The sequence below is a fragment of the Periplaneta americana genome, chromosome 11, assembly GCF_040183065.1.
Source record: "Periplaneta americana isolate PAMFEO1 chromosome 11, P.americana_PAMFEO1_priV1, whole genome shotgun sequence".
NCBI lineage: Eukaryota > Metazoa > Arthropoda > Insecta > Blattodea > Blattidae > Periplaneta > Periplaneta americana.
The window spans coordinates 120,149,361-120,172,048 of NC_091127.1; the positions used below are offsets into that span (position 1 = coordinate 120,149,361).

A 22,688-nucleotide genomic window follows, 5' to 3' on the forward strand; every position below is an offset into this window, starting at 1 on the left:
GGTTTATCTTTTCCAATTATTCCTTGACTTAAGATAGCTCCTATTGCCACGTTACTAGCATCCGTAGTTAATACAAATGGTTTTGTAAAATCAGGAAATTGAAGAACGGGAGCTTCCGATAGTGCTCGTTTCAGTCTTTGAAAACTCTTCTCTTCTTCTTCAGACCATTGCCATGATTTACCTTTCTTTAACAGATCATTTAAAGATTTGGAAATTTCACTAAAATTCACTATACATTTTCGATAATACCCAGCTAGTCCTAAAAACGACTTTACATCTTTAGCATTCTTGGGTGTAGGGAATTCTTGAATTACTTTTACTTTATCATTATCAGGGCTAATCCCTTCCTTGGTTATAATATGTCCCAAATATTTTAATTCTTCTTTCAGAAATTCGCATTTGTCTGGCTCTATCTGAACTTGATACTGTCGGAATAGGTCAAACACAGATCGCAATCGTGTATGATGTTCCTCTAATGTTTCTCCAGCTATTATTAAATCATCTACATAAACAAAACAACGTGTCCCTATCATATGTGAGAGAATAGTATTCATGAAGCGTTGGAATGTGGCTGGAGCCGATTTTAATCCAAACGGCATTCTCTTAAATTCAAAGTGTCCGCTAGTTGTACTAAATGCTGTTTTGCACTGATCTTCCTTTGCTAAAGGAATTTGCCAATATCCACTGGCACAGTCTAAGGCAGAAAAGTATCGTGCCCTTCCTAATTTATCTAAAATATCTTGAATATTTGGCAGTGGGAAACTATCCCCTATCGTCTCGTTATTTAATTGTCTAAAGTCAACACAGATACGCCATTTTCTTTTCCCCGACGCATCTATTTTCTTCGGTACTACTAACAGTGGAAAATTCCATGGACTTTGACTTGGTTTGATTATGTCCTGTTCTAACATAATTTCTACTTGTTTTTGTACTTCATCCTGATACGCTTTTGGTAACCTATAATTCTTTAATGTCAGAGGTTTATGCGGATTAATATGAGGAGTTGGAATAGTATGTGCCAAACCTTTTACTTCGGTTAGTCTATCTCCTGGCAATCTGAATATATCATTATATTCTTGACATAAAGATAATAGTTCCTCTTTCCCTTCTTTCACGTGTGCTAGTCTGATAGTTTGCTGTAAATGTTTTAGTCGGTCGCTTCCATATAGCGGTTTAAGATGAGTATTGCACAATAATTTCTCTAGTACTGGGACTTCCGTTATGGTTTCTTCACTTTCTGACAAGTTAATTACAGAGACCATAAATGTATTATCCGTGCAAGATACTATACCTTCCGCGACATACACTCTGTCATTAAGTTGTTGTTTAGGACAATATCTGTCTCCTATTTCTTGGGTAGGAAATGCGATAATAGTTTCACTCATTTTAGGTATTAAGTATGTTTGTGGAATTCTTTCATTATTGGATTGCCTTATCCAATCTCTACCTAATATCATATGAATGTTTGAATTTGGTAATTTTGGTATAACATATAATTTTGTCTTAACTCCCGCTATTTCCATATCAACCCATCCTTTTATTTTCATAGTTTTACCCGTAATCCCCTTCACTTCCATGGGTTCAACATTAATTGAAATATGTGAATGTACTTTGTCAGCTAGTATGAATGAAAGACCAGAGCCTGTATCAATTAATGCAGTGCACATCCCCTTTATGTCCTTATTTTCTAACTTTATTAGAAATTCGTGCTGTTGTTGACAGTCTTGCGTAGTACAACAACACAGCCTCGACTGCTCAGGTGTGTCGACATCTAGTTTCCCTGACTTGAGTTACTTCCCCTGGAAGATCCTCGGTTTCCTCGTAGACCACCCCTATTTGATCTACAATCCCTTGTATTGTGCCCTATGCGTTTGCAATAGTCACATACTGGTGTAGAACATTCCCTCGCGAAATGTCCTATCTTATTGCATTTATAACACCCCTTTGTGTCCACCATGTGAACATTTTCTCTTTTAATCCTATTTCCTTGAACGTTCTGTGGGAAACGTTTCTGTACGGCATTCATGCCCTTATCCTGTATTTTTACGTTAGACCTACGGTCACAATCCTCAATGACTGCTCTATCTATTACCTCTTTCAATGACATTTTCTCCGATACCATTTTAACTGCTTCTCTTACTGCATCATGCAAAATTCCATTTATGAATACATTTCTACCTAGTTTAATAATAATATTCTGTCCTCCTTGTTTCTCTGCATTACTCCACTCTGTTGTAAAACGGGCAGTACTATCAATTGTGGCTTGAATCAACTGTTCCACTCTAGCCCCCCATTGAGTTATGCTTTCATTGGGTTTTTGTTTCACTTGACACAATTGAGTAGTATAGTAAGCAAAAGTTCTTTGAACAGAAAAATGAGTTTCAAGTTTCTCTTTTATTTCAGCCCAAGACGTTATAGTGGATGGACGAATGTTCAAAGTACGTTTAGCATTACCAGTGATTTTGGCCAAAATGTATTTTACTAAAATAGGTTTTTGATCAACATGAACAAGCGATTCTGCTGCCTCTACATTGTCAATAAATTCAGTTAAGGTAGAAGGTTCGCCTGAGAAACCTTTCTCAAATAATTTAGCTGCCGCAGTAATAGAGAATTCATTTGTTACTTGGCGTTGTCTTAACAAAGTTGCTATTTGTTCTTCAAGAAGTGCTATGCGTTCTTCATTTTCAGGTATCAAATTATTTGGTTCTGCCATTATTGTAGATCTAACGGGCCCTTTGTATTCTGTGAAATATACTATAATCTTAGGAAGATATATAAAGGATTGACGACGTTCCTCGGAACTAGTAGACAAAACTCACCCAGTAACTAGTGACTGTTGAACGAAGGCGCGCTCCCATCGAACGTGGATCCTCGGACTTCGGTTGTCAGGGCAGTCGTCCAGTGAGGCTGCTACGCGGGTCGCCAACGGCTGGAAGTGCCGGAAACCTTGATGAGTGACGGGCACCCCGAAGAGGAAGAGCTGAAGCAGGAACAACCGGCTCGCAGCTAGGGCTGTTGTAACTTCTTCGTCGTGGAACAACCAGGATCGATGAAAACAGCAAAGTGTTGAAAAGAATATCCTCTACGATGAATTAGTTGTTAATATGTCGATCATCATCACACCGTCGCTGCCACCAAGATGGTTTATGTGGTGTAGTCACATAAACTGTAAATGTTAGGGTTCGTTCGGAACCTAAGTCCCGAAATGATGACTCGAAGAAATTGTAGAGTATATTTATTATAATATATACAAAATACAGATACTGAGCTCAACTGTAGAACTCCCAGTAGCAAAAGGCCCCTCTGGTAATGAATTCCATGCTTATATTATCCGAGGAAATGAAAAACTCCACCCTATGAGGTCATCGGCAGCCAATTAGGGGTAGATGTATTTTTAACCATGAGGTCATCAATAGCCAATAGTAGGCATGTATGGATAACATCTTTTAAGTTTATCACATGAGTGCTGTTTACTCTGACCATCTTACTTGTGATGAGAGAGTTAATGTTATTGTGGCCCTCTGCGCGTGATTTAAGATTGTTTATACACGTGCACTACAGACTACTCATGCGGGCGACTTCATTTCCTCGTGATATTGATACAACTAGACTCAGCTTGTTCCATGAACATAATACAGATTAATAATATATAATATTAATTCTAAATACAATATTAATTCGATAGATAGGTAATCATATCTGGTTATGCCTCTATATATGACAGTGTTTGATACTGCTAAACATAATAAAGCTTTATAAAACGACAATATTGGTTTAGTAATACGGTTAATTGAAAATTTATTAATGTACCTATCATATCCATTAATAATTAATGGTTGTTATAAACATAATATAATTATAGGTTATGTTATTTGATACTGCTGAACACGGTAAAGCCTTATAAAATATAAGTCTGTTTGTGTATGAAGGCAGGAAATCGAAAAATATATATATATATAAATGTAACTACCATATGTATTAATATTAATAAAATAACTGAACTTGGATCGTCTAACTTAATCGGAGAAATTTCTTCAGTCAAAGTTGACTTTAGTTTAAGACAAATTAATCTCAGATTAGACTTTATACAACACAAAATTCCAAGTTCAGCTAGAACGAGGATCAATTTAATCTCTGATCTAAGATTAAATGGTTTATACAATCGGCCCTACGTGAGTCAAAACAACAAAATTATAAGATAGCGTATTATTGTCCCAATAATGTCGCAATCTTTGCTTTGTTCTTTCTTTCACACAGGAGAAGAGCGTCATAATCTTGGAGCATTTCTTGAAACTTTCAACTCATGTGGAATTTAATTGGAAGTCTGAACAAACAAGCTGTACTCCCACGTACTGCGAGGGACATCTGGCGACCACACGCACACGCCAGTGTTTTATTGGTGAAAAATTTATCAATGCTCTTAACTATGCTCAAAGAAGTTCTGGCATTCAGGAACGTATTAACACACACTCAAGAGGAACTGTGTGTTTATTTGCTACACAAGGTGAATGAAACTGCACTCACAGGCATGGTACTAAGAGAGCGGAATTAAACATTAAGAATTTTTATAATAATTTTAAAACATGTCTAGACTTTTTGTCGAGATATTAATCAGTGGCAGAATAAGATAAATTTGTCACTGTGACAGTTTGATAATAATAGCACAGTCACGAAGCTTGAGTTTAAGAGGGTACTAGGAAAAATAAACTGTGCAGGTACTATTTCACATTGTCTGTAATGAGGCGATAGTAGCGATCCTAGTGGTTAGCAACTATCTATGGATGCATATTTACTACGTATTGAGCTTCGTGATTGTATATACTATACTCTGATAATAGTCGTAATCGTAACAATAGAGCTGGATTTTATGGAGAAAGAAGAGCAGGCGTACGTAATAATGAAAGAGAAAGGCAGAGTGAATATAAGATTCGTCTAGATTCAAAACCTTCTAAACGCAATTTTTGCACATTTTCATGTTTTTATACCATGGTATAAATATTGAAGTTGAAAGCCAACCCAATCCGGCAGAAATAGAGTGATGAAAATTGGGTTTAGTTTCAAAATCCCCTGAAGAGCGTAAAATTTACAAAATTGTTAGATTCAAAATTCTCTATCAACAAAAGAGCCAATCGGTGATGAGGATCGGTCATGTGCCAGTATGGGGTCATGCATTCTGTTGTAGCTTAAATGAAGGGTTCAGAGCCATAGTGGGCCAAGCGCCATATATTAAAAACGAAGAAAACAAGGGCTAAAATTAAGTGATTACCATAATTTAATAAAAACATATAGCAAGTAATATAAAGTATGAACATTAAAACTAAATGGCATGTCAGTCTTCATTAAACTATTATATTCAGTTAACTTTAAACCTTGCTTTCTCCGTTTTAATAAATGACGCTTGGCCCACTATGGCTTTGAACCCTTCAAATACGGTCCTGTTGTGAAAACATAGTCGTGTTTTTCGTTGCAAATCACAGTAAAACACGAGCGAATTTAGTGCACATGCTTCTCTTCTCCACCGTATAGATCCAGAAAGCAAACAAGACAAACAGGATGCTGGAAGAGAAACTGAATGGGTCAAGAAAGGTAATTAAATTTAGCCTTTTAACACAGCTTCCAAGTTTTTTTACGTATTATTTTTGCAGTCAACATCGATAGGGTAATTATTGGCATTTTAATTGTTACACACACATTTTCTAAATTAAGCACAAGACGAAAATATTCCGAAGTACAACATCACGAATGACTGATATGAGCCGTTCAGAGCAGAAGTGGTGTAAGTCAAAAATGGGTAATAAGGGTTAAAGTAAACATTCTGTAAAATACAGCCCAAAGTAGCAATTAATATTCAATTTATTTAAACTATTACTAGTCAGTGGATAGCAAGAAGGCTATATTAATTGCTAGTTTGCGCTGTATTTTACAGAATTTTTACTTTAAACCTCATTATCCAATTTTGACTTACACCACTTTTGCTCTGAACGGCTCATATAATGAAGTTCCGTAAGGTATTTTATCAGTCTAAAGACAAAATACATCAGAATAATTGTATTCTACAACATTGCAAGTATTCTACAGTAAAGCAGTAGCGGCTCGCAATCTCAAAAGTTGGTGAAGCTCTTTTATTAAGGGACATGATGTACGACTTACCTATATTTTTTGTAGATTAAGTTGATTCGTCTGTCTCTACGAATGGAGAATTTGTCACTGATGTCGTCATGAAATGGCTGCTTCTCATTCAGATCATGTAGCAAGTCCTTGTGAATGGAGATGCATGCCAATGATGTTAATCTCGCTTGTGTCATTGAATTGCGAAGATTTGTCTTTATGCGGTTGAGTGCACAAAAAAACAAAAACTTCGCTCCACTGCAACGCTTGTTGACTGTAATGTCACAATAAGGGAAAAGAGCCTATAGGTTTCTTCAATACGCATTTGTTTTCTCTTACAAGTTTTAGTGCTTGTTTCAGGGGAAATGTTCTGGTACTCATGATCTGCATAGAGAAGCTCTAGTTCTGTTTTCAAACGACTTACATTGAACAAATTTGGGAAAGTCTTTTGTAGAGCGGCAAGAGCATTAGAAGGAAAAATATTAGAATACTGAAAAAATTTTAAAGTACTGACAAAAGAGCAAAACTGAAGCTGTGCAATATCTTGATATCTGCATAAATATGACGTCAAATATTTCAAAAATAATTGTTTGTACTTCTGAAAAAATTCACCTTCTGATAGCTTAACATATTTCCGCCCAGAAAATTCACTCCTTCCTTTAGCCTCTTCAAAAAACTGACGAAAACGTAATCTGTTTTCACAAAATCCATCCGAGTTCCATGCCAAATTTGTTATTCCAGCTAACAAACAGGGCCAAGAAAACAATTTTTCCAAATAAGAACTACTGCACAGCCACTGATATTCACTGTACCACGCACTTTTAAAATGTTTGGTGTAAGATCTTGCACCTTTCCTTTTCAACTTTTCTGCCGATATATTAATAACAAGTGTTGGTTTCCCCGCCAACAATTTTTTTTATTTTATTCGGTTATTTAACGACGCTGTATCAACTATGAGGTTATTTAGCGTCGATGAGATTGGTGAAAGCGAGGTGGTATTTGGCGAGATGATGCCGAGGATTCGCCACAGATTACCTGACTTTCACCTTACAGTTGGGGAAAACCTCGAAAAAACCTAACCAGGTAATCAGCCCAAGCGGGGATCGAACCCGTGCCCGAGCGCAACTTCAGACCGGCAGGCAAGCGCCTTAATCGACTGAGCCACGCCGGTGTGGTTTCCCCGCTAACAATACATCTCTTTCATCACCTTCAGTCCATCGCGAAAATGGTGTCTGTAACACGCTACACATTATATCCTTTATGGGATACATTCCTTGTTGTTAATAAAATTATTTAAGTCACCACTTTTAAAAATAATTATAAAACTATCACAAAAAATAAATAACTGCTTAGTTAACTTAATCTTCTAATATACCGTTTTAGCAACAAGACATAACACAGTCACTCTATTCACACGTCTCACAAACTGAAATTAACAGGTACAAAGAAGTGTGAACACTGTGAAAGACAAGGAATTTTATCTCATTGTATTCGCGTGCCGTTATTTTCCTTTCAAAAGAGCCAAGCCAGGAAGCTATAAGGTGTTTGCAGCTACAAGAAAAATGTTTTGTCAGCGATTCAAGTACCCTCGCAGACAGGTTCTATAGAAATCTTACAAGGGTTCGTTGCCATGGTTACCCGTAAACAAATCCGCAAATTGAGAAGCTCTACCTCTGAAAGAGGGATATAGCTGCAATTGTCACCCTTCCCCACTCTGCGGCAAGACTATGGGACTGGTGTTCCATAATGCAGAATACCTAAGTGCAGAACATATCACAACGCAGAACGTAAAAGACAAAGTTGATGTGAAATAAAATAGAAATATTAAAATATTTGTAAATAAGTGAAGTTACGCTTAGTAAACAGGTGAAGTGCCGCTTCACGAGCTTCACCCGAAAAACCGCCCCTGCAGTAAAGACTACTGCTGTACAAAATTCAAAGAGAGGATTAACATTTAAATGCAACATTCGTTGTTCGTATACACTATACAGGTTCCCTAATTCCTGTGTGTCGAAATTCTTTTCTTGGTGGTTTAGGTTTGAAAACAGACAGTTCGGGATGTTTAAAATCATGTACCTTTAGGCCTATTTGATTAGAAGAATGCAACCCAGGCACGTTTCAAAATTACAGCCAATTGGCATTTCAAATTTCAACTCTGTAATTTTTTTTTATTAATGCTGAACTAACACTCATGTTAATATCATACCGGTATGTACTGTATCATATGTATCATTCAGATTATTTATCGAAAATCATCCTGACACCTAATAATATTCATAAACCGTTATTCTAGAAACAACTTGATTCTTTCATGGAACTATAAAACATTGAAATTCCTATAAAATCATGTATGAGGATTATGGAGGGTTTTGAATCTAGACGACATCAACATCAATGCTTCTTTAATCTCTTTGGCTTAGGATTCCAGCAAGAATATGTCGAATTCGTGGTAGTTCAGATAGGCCTACATTATTCTGGAAGTGTTCCGCATTTCTCCTTAATTTACTATCATTTTTACAACCAGTATAGAAACAATAACTTCATCGTATCCATTGTATCATATTTCCAAGAGAGCAACACTGCAGGATTCCCACAGAGAAATTCTTCCAGAAAATACAAACTCAGATAAACTGTAGCTTACGATGACGTTTTAATCATCAAATTTGATATTCATCAATCAATCAATTCGTCATCCACATAAGATATAAGATATGATATGATTTATTGTCACCCAAGTGTTTGGTCCTACCGAAATTGAGATATTTGTCATATCATGGGAGCGACAGAGAGTTGCAGACGGCTGTGAAACGCTGGTTCCGATCTCAGTAGCTAACTTCTGCGACAAAAGGTTACAGAAATTGATCCCATGGTATGGCAAATGTCTCAGTTCCAGTGGGGGATATGTTGACAAATAGCGCAACAATTGCTGTATCTGTTTCAATAAATCTTTGCATGCAATTGTGCTTTTTTTTTTTCTGTGAACGGCCAGAGAGAAAATCTCTTCTGGACGATCTTGTAATTCCGGTTGAGTGACCAGAATTTGTATATGCACTTCTTTTGACATTATTAACATGGTGGAAGGAAAAAAAATTAACTTTTTTATCTGCCCCCATGAGAACGTTTGCTTGATAGTGGACGACTCATGCACTTATCTTTCTTTATTCAATACTGTGTCCTTCCGTGTTCATTCTCTTACTTATCACTTCATCTATTTCGCACTTTATTCATCAGTCGAAATGTAAGTGACGATACCTTGGTCAGTTCTCGAATGTGACAGAATTGAAGTTAATGTATCGAATTGCCAATCCTTTGTCAAGTTTGGTACAAATAAAATACCCATACGACAAAAGGTGAAGTTGAAGCAACTAAACTACAGGTAAATCATTACCAAAGGGACAAGGCTTCTAAATTCAACACGGACCATGAGACTTGTAAACAAATTAGTTGTGAATCATATTTCCCTACGAGTACTTCACTAAACATTTCTCACTCCACCATTAGGTCTTCTTCATTGATGCAACACTGTCTCGTCTCTAATTGGTATCAGTAATTTAAGGGGGACGTCAAATATTGAATCGGTTATTTCGAAAAGGCCACTTCTCCATAAAATCAAATTTTACAGGAGAACAAAAAACTGTATTTTTCAGAATTCACATTACTATACACAAATTGAGGTTACCAATATAAAGAGCGACTAATATGAATTGTTTTTATGTGCCTAAATTATTTTTAAGTGTATAACCCAGGGTTACAGAACTGACAAGAGAGGAGTGGAAAGCGTTCGTTCCCCGCCCACAGAACACTGGGGTTGAATGACGTCACTGCGCCCCTACGCAATCACATAACACAGACACTGAATACAAATCCCCTCTCCTACCAAGGCAATGACGCGGGGGTAGAAGGAAGAGATGCGTGACGTTTCCGATGAGTGATGACGCAACGCCACAATTGTCGCCCTGTTCTGCAAACTTGGTATAACCTCTTAAATATGTAAATATATGTATCTTGGAGATGTTGCCTTTTGGAACAAAATTGACATTGAGGACTACAAACAATGTTATCTGCTGGGACATAATGAGACAGAAATAATATTTTCATAAATAGATATTCAAATACATATATTATTTTATACTAATACCATAATAAATGTGACAATTAATACTTATAAGAAATAATCATAACATTTTTGTAACAAGTTATGATACTAGCCTAGGGAGCTCGTACTGAAGGGGAAACTCAATGGCAACCTCACTCCACTTTCTGTTCGTGTACACAACACTGAGTCGATGAACGGCCGCTCCACTTCAGCACAGTCACAGTCTGCAGCAGTGGCGTAGCATTATTATCTGAAAAGTCAATGACATTAAATATGGCTAATTGAGCAATATCTTTATTAACTGTACTTTCATTTAGTGCCATGGAGTACCACTTCATAGTTTGTATTTTATTCATTAATTGTACCCCTACATCAGAACTAAGTACCGCTGTTCTGCCCCAACTGTGTGAGGAGACAGACTGATGCACTTGAATTGTTAGGACAAACATCTTCTGCAACTAACACCAAAGTCTTTAACATTCTCCCCATTGCGAATGGTTTCATTCTACCCTCAATATATTTTGAAATGCGGTAGCTGGCACGAACCGAATTTTATGCTGTGGTTTGTTCACTATCTTGTGCGATTTTTTCAGTATTTTGCCTTTTCAGATTTGTTAACAACTACTTTCTCTCGTCCCCTATAATAGATAACAAATTCTAACGTTGATACAAAGTCGTGTAGAATTACACTACTCTAAACGTTAAATTTATTAGTAAACAGTCATTTGACGCAGCTAAATATTATCTGATAAGTCAATTCAGTAATTTATTACTTGTTTATTTTATTAAATTTATAATAATTCTACAGAAATGACATTCCGTAAATAATATCTGAAATTATACTTTTTCCATACTTCTTGGTATGCTTCGTACTGAACTGTTGTTTGATGTTAAAATGTGCAATAAAGCAAATTGGTACACAACATATCAAACAAAACGCTTTTTCATTTTGTTCACCACAAAAATAATCTAATTCCCATTCCTTACGGAAAGAATATTTTCTCTTTGGTTGTGCCATATTCCTTAGGTAACGTAGTACATTCACAGTCACGAAGCTCAATATGTAGTAAATATGCATCCATAGATAGTTTCTAACCACTAGGATCGCTACTATCACTTCATTACAGACAATGCGAAATAGTACCTGCACAGTCTTTTGTTCCTAGTGCCCTCATAAACTCAAACTTCGTGACTGTATATACCAGACTGTGGTACATAACTGACTGCTTCAAAACTATGTAATGTTGCGTAAACCGTGCGCGTAGCGGGGCGAGTGGTAGAAGGGGTAATGGAGGGGAAATAGCTTATGCACTCATTGAGTGCCAGCTCGCAGTCGCTGTACTAGCCTATACGAATAATACTTACAAATACATTAGTATTCATAAAGTATTTGTAAACGAATTATTCACTAACACTAATATAATGATCATATTAACACTACAGACAAATACGTATGACAATATAAAGAGAGCTGCAAACGGGATGTCGACTTTCTTACAGTTCCTTCTTATATTTTGTGAAGCCAGTAGTCAGTCAGTATTTTTTAACTTTCTAGTTTTTCACATCTAGAAGCCTTCTTCCGGTGATTCAACGTTAGCAGTTGTTGGCCAAGATAAGATATCTTCATAGAAATGCATTTGTTTCGCTGGGGATGTAACAAACCAATTTCATGCCGTTCATATTTTGTAATAATTAATGGGGAGCTTTCCTGAGTATGCTATATAATTGTCAATATATATATTTTTTTGTACTTTCAATTAGGCCTTTCACGTTTCCCTATTAATTTAGTTCAACGTAACTCCTAACTCTTGAAGTAGGTTTGCTGTTATTTCATAATTTCTCAAACATGATAGAACTTTCCCATTGAACATTCATCATATTAGTCTATTACATCTCAGTTTATCATGGTATTTAACAGACGTTTTGTGATAAGTAACATAACATCAGCTCTAACATTTCTCTTATCGTATGTAACGAAGACTTGCTTGTGGATTTACAACAATTCGTTTCATAAATTGAAATCGCACAATGTGTTACAATAAGATTTTTTTATATACAGATCTACAAAAGACCTTTCCGGTTTCCAACACATGTAATTTACGTTCTACGAATCTGAGATGCGTGAAATAGCACAAATGGAAAGAGAAACTCAGAAAGATTATTTGTGTCAACATTGTTTTCCTAGTTGGTAACACTGTCTTATAATAGCTCATATAAACAAATTTATTCATTGTTGAGGCGAAATGGCTGCTACCACAGTTGCCAGATGTGGCTACTGTCGCCATTCTGGCGCCTTTTATGTTCCTTGTGGCGACGAAAATTTCCACTTGGCGACCTGGCTACTTTTCTGGCGTCTTTAATGTTAAAATTATAAAAATAATTTAATTAAAACATTTTGTCACAAGAGTGACTGTGATCCCTTGTATGTAATATTCTTCAGAACGTAAATATTCGTCAGTTATTGCATTCCCCTTAATTTTCAAAAGATGGCAGACTAACGTTCAAGGTTGCATAGAAAGCTTCCCAGGCAATGACACGGGGATCAGTGATTTACAACGATGTCTTTAATAACGGAATTAATGCTTATAAATGTATTACATTAATGGATTAAATAAGTGGATTTTATTACCGATTAAACTTTTAGTTTAAAATACATGTAATCCATTTCTATGCTTAATTTCTAAACTTTGATAATTAATAAGATACGATGTTGAGCAGTAAGCCGTTAATTAATAATAGCGGGAAATCAGCAATTTACCTTGGACATATTAGCTGATTCTTTCACTTGGTTACTTTCTCTAACTGTGATAACTTTTATGTAGAAGATGCCGAAATATGAGAGGTGCAGAAAGTACAATGAGTTGGAGAAGCGGCCCTGGGCACCATTAGACTACAGACACACCTAATGCAGGAAATTAATATTTTCAGGCTGGCTTCAAGAAGCTACAGATTTTAAGAAAAATTCGAATGAAGCAATTTGTAAAGTATGTAATACCTGTAAACAAACAACAAAATGCAAGTAACAAGTATCATAGCTGAATAATGCCACTTAATGGTCGTGAATCTTTGTATTAAATAATATTGACAATAAAATTATTACAAATTTATTAATGAACATGAATGGTTACCGTATGTTCATAATAATCCCTACCGACTACAGTTGCTGCTAGCGGAGACAGGCAAAATCTCATTCAGACCTCCCATAACTGTTTACCTTCGTGACTGGTGTCCGTGTGCACCATTCTCGATTAAAATTTGACCATGGTTAAGTCGGCACTTGACCATCTTCAACGCCAATTTGCGGAGTATCAATCTCGATCGAAGTTAAACAAGCGAGTTGAAGATGATCAAATTTGATCACGGGTGTGGGACCGATTATCTTGAATTGAACATGGTCAAGTTGAGAAAACCAAAATGGCGGCACGATTTTACGTACTTGATGGAATTGAAGACGAAATGATGTATCTTGAACACGGAAATCACTGCGGAAATAACAAAATTGGTGTTATTGTAGAAAGAGTAAGTTTGTAGATGAATAATAAAAATGTTATTTTTTCTCAAACTAGACTAATGTTTTATATATGTTTGTGCTTTGGAAGATCGGGACTTTACTTGAGGACAAAATATTATTTAGGCGTAATTGTCCATTTTTGTTAACATAATAATAAAGTAGTTATTCTATGCCGGTAATATTATAGCAAAACTAAATGACCATTTTGTAGAATGCGAGATTATCACTTATTAGCTATAGATTTGCCGTTTGAAACTATTAAGACCTACATGACGTTTTGGACAATTAGGCTATTTACGCTTGAATTAAGAGAAATTACACGGATACCTTCCTTTCCCTCTTACTCCAAAATTCCAACCTTGTGAACACAAAATAAATGACAATTTCAGAACAAGGATACTTTCCTTTCCCTTTTACTCCATAATTCCAACCTTGTGCACACAAAATAAATTGGCACTAAAAACTTTCTTTTCGTATGCATGATGATGCGTATTCGACATACACAAACGAATTTTTTTTTTTTTTTTTTTTTTTGTAATTTTAAAATAATTGTTAGCGAGGTATACGTATACTGAAATTTTCCCAAATAAGTTATTGGCATCGAAATGTGTCTTTTCGTAAGCAAGATGATGAGCATTCGACAAACACATAGCCTACATATCTGCTCTTTTTAGTAGCCTATTTCAAGATAATTGTCAGTGAGGTATCCGTATACTGAAAATTTTCCAATTCTTATCAATAATATGAAATAACCACTGTATAAATTACGTTACAAATTATGTGGAATTATGTAAACACGTATAACTCATGTGAATTGTGAGGTTAAATCCAACCAGGTAGCCTGCTTTTCTCTTAGAGAACTTCCGTCAGTACTTTTATTCTGTAATATGGATGCATAATTGAGGCATTGACATGGGAAAGGTCGTAACTGCCAAAAATTCGAATTTTTAGGTTTTTCATTGAGAAGGTAGTAAATGGCCATGCCAATGGCACAGAGAAGGTAGTATGTCCGTATGTAATGAAACGAAGTTGGAAACGTAGTCACTAGATATTGTAACTTGTATGTGCACAGCTGTTGGCCCGGAGAAGGTAGTAACTCCTTTTACAACATCAGAGTGTGTCTAGACAAATATGGGTTGATAACTGTGCAGGGCAGAATAAGAATCGGATGATTCTAATGGTCCTGATTTACATTATTGCCAAGAAACATTTTGATTCAGTGGATTTGAAATTTCTGGTTTCAGAACATTCCTACATGCCATGTGATAGGGAATTTGGCATCATAGAGAAAAGATAAAAAAGATGCAAGACCATGGTTCCAGAAGAGGTAAGGCCTAATAATGTAATAATGATGAAGGATGAGGATTTCTTCGACATTTCTGCAGAATGTGACAAGTTTTTTAATACAACTCCTATCAAAATCAGCACCCTCAACTGGATTAGACTCTCAAGAGCTGATTTTCCTCTAATAAAAACAAGACAGTCATTTAATGACCTTGAAATGTGGATAGAGCACAGGATTTTTAAGAAAGGACAGTCATTAACGTCAATCACTAACTTGCAGTGCTTGCAACACCTTGAAAGAAGACCAGTCGTCCCTGATGCCAAAAAGAGAGACTTGTTATCCTTGTTAGACTTCCTCGATGAAAAGTATCATGCATTTTACAGAAAAATTTGTGCATAATGCATAAATAACGTTAATTCTCAGATTGGCTTAGGAGTGATTTCAATGTTGTATTTTCATAAAATAGGATTTCACAGATAAATCTGTGCCACACTTTTCAAATTTCATATGTAACACAAACATGAGTGTATGCCTTTCATTTAAAGCAGTTTCTGTAATAATGTAAGTGAGAAAGTGTTCATAAATTTGTTTTTTGCTTCCCCTGAAAAATTTTGTTTTTGGCAGTTACTACCTTTCCCATGTCAGCGCCTCAATTGCTGACGAGTTCTAAAGGAATTCCCACTGCGAACTGTGAGAAGTTCGGTGCTCTTTTCTTTTTTTCTTCCATGATTATTGAAACTTGTTATTTGAAAATAGCGAGGATGTTTGAAAGCAGTCCGACAAACAAAAACGAAGCGATAATTGACAGAGTGCGTTCGTTCGCTGTTTTATACGCGGTAACCTAGCGCTCAGATGATTCTTCTCAAGCGAGCGTACCGTCAGCTGACGGTACTGAGTTGATCGAGGGAAAATGTCGGTGCACCGCATCTGTAACTTGATCACTGTCAAGAATTAACCATGTTTCCGTGATTGCTAATAAACGGGATAGATGATCGAGAATGGTGCACACGGCCATGGATATCGCTCGCCTGCCGTCAACCTTTTCTCACAAGCAGGCAGGCTTGTGGTTGCACGTGACTCCCAAACAGTCCTAATAGCGACCAGAAAGGCCGGTTTTGTTCCGCAGACCTGCACCAGACTGTGTTGCTTTCAGGTGCAGGATAAATATCAACCAAATCTCATCCAAACCCGACAGGAAGAATACAGATATAGACAAACTATTGAAAACTTAATTTATCGTCTTCTGAAAAGTAATTAATATAAAGAAAACTATTTCTCGACAGCATAATATACATTAAATGCCAACAGTTAGGCCTATTATAAATTACTTACACTTTCCTTTTCATCATCTACACTAATAATAAATCCGTAGCCGAAATTTTTCTGGTAATTTTCGATTTTCCAAAAATAATTGGTCCTAACATATATAATTAACCACCCTGAAACCGAAAATCGCTTTTTTTTTTTTATTTTCGTTTGTATGTCTGTCTGTATGTTTGTTACCTTTTCACGCGATAATGGCTGAACCGATTTATATGAAAATTGGAATATAAATTAAGTTCGTTGTAACTTAGATTTTAGGCTATATGGCATTCGAAATACTTTATTTAAAAGGGGGGTTATAAGGGGGCCTGAATTAAATAAATCGAAATATCTCGCTTATTATTGATTTTTGTTAAAAATGTTACATAACAAAAGTTTCTTTAAAAAGGATTTCCGATAAGTTTTATCCTTTACAAAATTTTGATAGGACTGATATTTAATGAGATAAATGAGTTTTAAAATTAAAATAACGCCATCTAAGACGGTGCAATGAATTAAGAACAAATGACTTCGTCTATAAGGGGCCTTGGACAACAACAATCGAAACAGGGGCCTTGGACATCAACAATCGAAAGCTATTAAATATAGCCTACAGAAAATTTGATAGACTATTTTGTACATTCGTTTTCTGTATTTCTTAAAATAATATTTATGTACACTCATTTTAATCTCAGAGAATTAACGAACAACGAGAGTGTATTGATTTAGTATGCAGTAATAGTACGTTAGCTTAGCAATCCATTATTTTATAATTCAAATTTTAACTATGCTAAATTGAATCGTGTTAAAATGCATAAAATATATATACAATAAATGCAATGCAAAAACAATTGGGTAATGAGCGAAGCAGATTATCTTGCGCTGTTGTAAAAGTTGTTCCCTGGATCAAACGTCCTATTTTAATTATGTAATTACTTCATATTTATCTCTAACAGGTGCAGCGGAGCGCACGGGTACGGCTAGTAGTAATATAAATTTAGTGCAAACTCTTCAAACTTTAAGTTTTACAAATAAAAATAAATCTATTCCATAGAAGTTAAATAGCAAATGAATATTCTGAAGGACGAAAAACATTTTTACATTTTATAGGTCTTTATAAGGCTTATAATTGTTGATAAGGAAAAAGTTAAAATTGAATTTTTTTCCTGTAATAGATGTTGATATTCACAATAATTGTTACAATGTATTTTCAACATCTTTTTTCCCTTCCCTTCCCTTCCCTTCCCTTCCCTTCCCTTCCCTTCCCTTCCCTTCCCTTCCCTTCCCTTCCCTTCCCTTCCCTTCCTTTTCCTTTCCTTTCCTCTCCTCTCCTTTCCTTTCCTTTCCTCTCCTTTTTTTAACTAGTCACAAGTTAAGAAATGTTACTATTTAGTTGAGTCAGATACACTTTTGCAGGAAAATAAAATGTATAATATTTATCTTATTTTTTATTAAATTCTGTAGTGAAACAAATTGTGAAACTATGTTACTTTAATAAAGAATTTTCTGCCGTATTTTACCAGAAAATACAGATTTCCGAAGTGACTAAATAGCCAACGAACTTAGATTTCAAACTAGTACTGTTTCATGGATATCTGATTGCAAGTCACCCTACAATACGACTACACAGGCAGGCTTTCACGGGTCCCGCCTGGACTTGGCTTATAAAACCAGGGCTGAATAAGCCAGTCTAAATTCTAACCTGTTCTGCAGCTGCGCCGGAAGCCAAGCCTGACGCAGGCAGTTACGGGCGTGTGTTGTCTGGCTGCTAGCCCTAAAACCAGAGGACAAACTGCTACTGCATAAGTATAGAGACTTTAATTGAAAACGATGGAGAATTGATTCGTTCCGTGGTGATTTGTGACTAAGCCACTTTTCATCTTTCTGGTAAGGTGAACAGACATAACCTCAGAATCTGGGGATCGGAAAATCCGCGTACCTACGTGGACCACTTGACTAGAGATTGATGTGTGATGGGGGGACACATTGAACATCTTTAAGGTAAGAAAGTAAAGTTTTTTAGTTTCTCTTTCCATTGGTACTATTTTCAAGCACCTCAGATTTATAGAACATAAATTACATGTGTTCGAAAACGGAAAGGTCTTTTGTAGGAGCCCTGTATAATACAGTCCGATTATACGGACTATACGGGCCGAGGGCAGGGTTGCCAGATGTCCCGATTTGGCGGGACATGTCTCGATTTTCGTTTAAAAATCTCGAGTCTTAAAGGGACGAAGGTAGGACCCAGTAATGGAGAAAGATGTTACTCACATGTAGGCTCACATAATAAAAGCGTTTTTATTCATAATAATACATTTATTACATAACATAGTAATACATTCCATTTTGATATATTCTTCCTTACGTTTTTCCATATTAACCATTTGTACTAAATGAGTTGCTTTCATTATATTCCAATGTATTTTACTTTCTTTTTTTTCTATTATGGTATTATTTTCATGTTGTTTAGTGTCGATTTTATTATGCTATTATTATTTTTTTTTGTAATATGTTAGTATTTTTTCTTTAACCTTTGTTCTTAATTTTAACTGCTTGTATACATTGTGACCTGGTAGAGTGTAAGAGAAGGCCCTATGGCCTTAACTCTACCAGTATAAATAAAGAATTATTATTATTATTATTATTATTATTATTATTATTATTATTATTATTATTATTATTATTAAATACAGCATGTAATTAACTTAAAAAAAACTGTGTTTTTGTTGAGTGCTGTATATAATGTACACTACTGCAATTAAAAAAAGTAATCCGGGTAACAGGGAAGGAAGAGGAAGAGGAAGAGGAAGAGGAAGAGGAAGAGGAAGAGGAAGAGGAAGAGGAAGAGGAAGAGGAAGAGGAAGAGGAAGACGGAGGTGGGAGGAGGAGGGAAGGGAGGGGAGAAGCATTTGAATTGAGGATATGAAGAAGATTGGAGCGTGTGAAACAGACAGAATAAGAAATGAAGCTGTGTTGGAAGGAGTGGGTGAAGAAAGAATGATGCTGAAACTGATCAGGAAGAGAAAAATAAATTGTTTGGGTCACTGACTGAAAAGAAACTGCCTACTAAAGGACGAAATGGAAGGAATGGTGAACTGAAGAAGAGTTCCGGGCAGAAGAAGATATCAGATGATAGAGGACATTAAGATAATATAAAAATAAAATGATGTCGCTGTATAGGAATATGCAAAACCGCAAAAAAGGTGAACGGAAGTAGCGTTTCGATCAATTAATTCATCGATATGTATCGTTTTTATTATGTTGCCAACCAACCAATATTATTTGAAAATTAATTTGATCATAATCATGGCGGCAATTTCGAATGCTATAGGTCTAGTTAAATATAAAAAGGAGTGGCTCAAATTCTTCCTGATGGTTTAAAATGTAAGACTAGAAATGAAATTATGGAATTATAAATAGAACCTTTTTACTTACTTTATCCATAAATACAGATATGTTCTATGTTTTTTATGTGATTGTGTTTTACTTAGGAGTGAAATGTTCTGCGAAACATGTAATTCTGGGATGAGTTTGAAGAAATGTAAAAGTAAACGAGATGGACTCATGTGGTGATGTCATCGGAAAATACAAGGTATTAAATGATAAACAAAGGAACGCCGTATCGTAGCACGTTGTGAAATCACTTGGATAACGGAGAAAATTAAACGAAACATCTCCAGTGAGGTCCAGTTAAATGCTAATTTTTACATCAATTTTTTGACCCAAGGAAAATACCAGTAAAAAAGTTCTTTTTTATGGAAGACTAGTATTTTCCCTGGACCAAAAATGCAGTATAAATAGAGTAAAATTAGTATTTTGTAATGTTTTATAAAGATGATTAATATCAACTAAATTTAATTGTTGTATTAATACCAGCGTTGTATTATTTGAAAGTTTAATGTCACTGGTTTTTCAAGTTTAGTTTCGGTTTGTTTCTTTAACTTTATTTTGAATATAATATAATATATAACAAAGGTGACTAATATGAGCTTATTTCATAGTTATTGGTTTTATTAAATCATACTTGTAGTATGGTTTTAGTTTTGTTAAGATGGCATACTTAATACAATAATCGAAAATATACAATATATTACAATCGATACTCGAGGTGGGGTCCTATAATGCATCTCCTCCAGTATCTCAATAAAGGAACCGTAACTTGATTCCTGTATTTTCTATGCAAGAGTTTTATTTGAGCATTTTTATTCCTTGAAATCCCATTTCCATCATACTGATGCCCAATAAGACGGATAGTTAATATCATCGTTAAATATAAATACAGAATATGTAATATAACATATTTAACTATTGCTTTTAATTATTGATGTAGGCACATGAAGTGCAGAGATACATTAAGATTACGATAGCGAAAACTAAGACCTATTTTCTGTGTACGAAATGTATGATTTTCAAACCAATAGGCTAACTATTCCAGGATGTCTCTATGCCAACATACGAAACTCTTTACTTCAAAGGCGTCGTTAAATAAAATAAGCATCTCTAATGAGCCTAAATTTGGACTTTTTTGTCTGAAATTAAGCGGATAAATAGTCAGGTTTCTTCGATAGGCCTATAGAGTAAGCATGACACTTGTCTAAAGTGCAGTACTCTTTTTTTTAGCTATTTTGTAGTAATGGTAATAAAAGTGATTTTGTAGCGGTAATAGGCTAGCAGTAGTAGTAGTAGTAGTAGTAGTAGTAGTAGCAGTGCTGATATAGGCATCCAACAAGGAAAACTCAGTGCGCAGAAACCAGTGGGCGTGACTGTTTCGCGCAGATGACGTATGCTCCCGTTCCCAGCATGCTCTCAAGCCTACTGAAGGGGCATGCGCGGCGCGAGAAGTTCGAGCTGAGTTTTGCTTGTAGGATTCCTATAGCATTTGTGGTAACAGTAAGAATAATAAAGCTAGTAGTAGTACAGGTATACACCTGGCAGCAAAAGAAATGCCGATACGAAATTATATCGTTTCTCCGAGGACTTTAGCAAACATGGCGAGGTGGAAAGCTATTTTCCTGAGATTAGTTTTATAAAAACATATAAATACGACTTCTGTAATATATTCACGTTATTATTTAAAATGAATTGATTTTAAATTATTCACATACAATAAAACCTCGTTAATCCGGACCATGATAAGCCGGACTTCACTTAATCCGGTCAGGCAATAGTACATTATGCAACGAGCCTATAATGGTAGTAATTAAGATGCGAGGATGTTTATGAAACAAGCGCAAGCGAGTTTCATAATTTTTATACGAGAGTTTTAATTACCATTATAGGCAAGTCTCATACGACTTTTATGCTCGACTATATTTCTAACTTGAAATTATTCATAAGTATTCATGTTATTGTCATGTGAGTGAGTGCAATAGCCTACCTCATGAATTGTGAGATGTGCGCAGACGCGAAAGTATTGATTTTTTCCGGGAAACGAATGTCGACGACCTTGATATAATCTAGAGAGTAAGATAAACTTTAAACTTGATATAACCTTGAATTCGACATTGAAAAACGAGATGACAAATTGAATTTATTTGAATAATATTTACAATTAACGCTAATTATTATAGTAACAGAACATAACCTTCTGCGACAGTATTGGATTTCCAGCCTTCGTGACGTTTCCCTAGTTGTCTTTCGATTGTATATCCGAGAATAATCGAAAACCTGAACTTTGATGAATAGGTGTACTTTAATGACATGCATTAAAGGACTGCTACCAGGTGCATAATAATTACTACATTTCGGCATGGTCGAGCATAATAGTACATTATGCAACGAGCCTATAATGATAGTAATTAAGAAAGCGAGTATGGATGTTTATGAAACGAGCGCAAGCGAGTTTCATAATTTTCATACGAGCTTCTTAATTACCATTATAGGCGAGTTCCATACGACTTTTTATGCTCGACCATATATCTAACTTGAAATTGCCGGTATTCAGATGTAGCCTATACATTTTATTTGTATTTGACAAGATCGGAAGTGACCTTGTTCAAGGTCGTGAATTGTGAGATGTGCGCAGACGCGAAAGTATTGATTTTTTCCGAGGAACAATAATGTCATTGACCTTGATGTATAATCCCGTTAAACTTGATAATATTATAATATTATAACCTTGATTATTGAATTCGACATTGAAAAATGAGATGACAAATTGAATTTATTTGAATATTATTTACAATTAGCGCTAATTATTATAGTAACAGAACATAACCTTCTGCGACAGTATTGGATTTCAGCCTCCGTGACTTTTCGCTAATTCTCTTTCGATTGCATATCCGAGAATAATCGATACTTGCGGTTTTATAACGGTACAAAGCTGACTTGTCATTGGCTGAACACATGTAAGCTGAGTTATCATTGGCTGAAGACCTGTACTTTAA

At 35.5% G+C, this 22,688-nt stretch overlaps 1 long non-coding RNA gene across 2 annotated transcripts in view; it reads right to left on the reverse strand.

The window, feature by feature from the left end:
• Nucleotides 1-10,322: 10,322 nt before the first annotated feature.
• The window catches only part of LOC138708628 (uncharacterized), a 65,782-nt gene continuing 53,416 nt past the window's right edge, over nucleotides 10,323-22,688 (reverse strand). For both annotated transcript variants that reach the window (XR_011334734.1, XR_011334733.1), the window contains one exon: nucleotides 10,323-10,454. This is a non-coding gene — a long non-coding RNA (uncharacterized lncRNA). The remainder of the gene's footprint in view (nucleotides 10,455-22,688) is intronic.